Source organism: Amphimedon queenslandica, unplaced genomic scaffold (genome assembly GCF_000090795.2).
Source record: "Amphimedon queenslandica unplaced genomic scaffold, v1.1 AMPQUscaffold_12274_Cont12408, whole genome shotgun sequence".
Taxonomy (NCBI): Eukaryota; Metazoa; Porifera; class Demospongiae; order Haplosclerida; family Niphatidae; genus Amphimedon; species Amphimedon queenslandica.
Genome location: NW_003547488.1, coordinates 1 through 1,804, shown reverse-complemented (window position 1 = coordinate 1,804; position 1,804 = coordinate 1). Strand labels below are relative to the sequence as shown.

General features: G+C 29.1%; 1 long non-coding RNA gene across 1 annotated transcript; it reads right to left on the bottom strand.

The window, feature by feature from the left end:
- Nucleotides 1-456: 456 nt before the first annotated feature.
- Nucleotides 457-1,542, bottom strand: LOC109588129 (uncharacterized). Its single transcript, XR_002187970.1, has 4 exons — nt 1,395-1,542; nt 1,061-1,170; nt 850-1,017; nt 457-707 (listed from the first exon to the last, which is right to left on the bottom strand). It is a non-coding gene; the product is annotated as an uncharacterized LOC109588129 (long non-coding RNA).
- Between the last annotated feature and the right edge of the window lie 262 nt (nt 1,543-1,804).

Sequence of the window (1,804 nt, the reverse complement as noted above, 5' to 3'; positions counted from 1 at the left end):
TCTTCCTTCAGAAAAGAACATGATCTTACCATCAATGGAAACAGGAATGTCAAGATTACACAGTGCATGCATGTATTGTACATGTATATAGAAATGTATTTCTTCAATTGCTCATACCTCAAAAAGTCAAAGCATAAGGACATCAATATGTATCAGAAAACGTAATAAAAATTTGAGGTGATTTTGGAGCAATTTTTTGATAAAACTATGGGCTATGTAGCCTTAAGGAAACCAAGCCTTTAAAATAAATTTAATATAAAAATTAGAGAGCAAATAAATTTAACAAAACAGAGGAGAAAAAATTGACAAACTTTGCTTTTCCCCCTAAAATTTGCCTATTATTAAAAAAGTCAAAACTTAAAAAATTTAAGTCAGAATCAGCTCAAATTTTCTACATAGTATACTAAGTACATGTCAATATTTATCAAAAAATGTAACAAAAATTGAGGATAATTTTGTACGAAATTTTCAAAAAACAAAAACATGACACAGATCATAATTAATACTATAACTTACTGATTTTTATAAAATGTGCCATGAAATAACAAGAGATTAGAGACAGTATGATAATAGTATTTCCCACAATCTTATGTAGTTAATTTGTCAAGTAGACAGTCTTGCTGATCGAATGAGTGTCAATACATTAGTATAAGGACAACTACTTGATGAGACAAGTACCAGCATCTCTGGCTATTGATATTAAAATGCTAAAAAAGAGAGAGGGGAGGGAGGGAACATAATTATACACAAATACATGTACATGTACATGTACAAGCACATGTAAATGACATCAATACATTTGTATAATAAACTATTATTCTAATTAATATTATTATTATTATTACTAACTTGATTTTTTGTATCTGATTGCTGCGTCCACAAACAGTAAAATATTAATTTTGAAGAACACAAACAAAAAGATGAAATACAACCAATCATTTCTGACATGTTTACATGACAACCAGGAAGGCCAAAATCTCTCCAAAATTTTTTTATCCCGACAAAGTTTTTGCAGAACTAGAAATAAATTATTTATAATTTTATTTATTTGTTTGCCTACCTGGTATTACATGTAAAAATGCATTTTGTTTGTCTCTAAAATTTCTTCATCAATATTTGATAAACTTTCAAGGCCTTGGTTCAACTCATCATAGTCAATAGCACCATCACCTAGTAATAATTCTAATAATACAATAGTATAGTGTAGATGAACACTTTGGTACAAGAAAGCTTGTCTGTTGTACAAAGGTGTCCTCAGTGTGGAAGCTATTTTATAGAGTAAGGAATGTAATTGGTGCACTAGGTGCTATCCATTAAATGGAAGTGTTTACATGTGCATGTACATGTACATGCATAACACATACATTGTACATGTAAATGTACAAATTACTTACCATCAACATTGTAAACTTGAAATAAAAATGTAAGTTATCCAGTTGTGACCCTTTTATTAATAATTTGATTCCATTCCTCATCTCATCAAGACTAATGGATCTATTACTATCTTTATCAAATTATTGTGAAGAAACGACTTGCAAGGAATGAAGACTAGAGAATATAATGAAAGAAATTTAAAACACAATGTTGACTATTATATTTGTATATACATGTACATGTACAACATTAAATGGTGAATTCTTTCCTAGCCAGTATTGGAAAAATACCTTGTACTATACATGTAGTACATGGTCATTGATCCAATTTTGGAGCAACTTCAAAAATTTGTAAAAAATCCAATTTTAATCAAAATCAGCTCAAACTTTCTAGGCAACATAATAACATGTACCTGTATGTACCAGGAAAA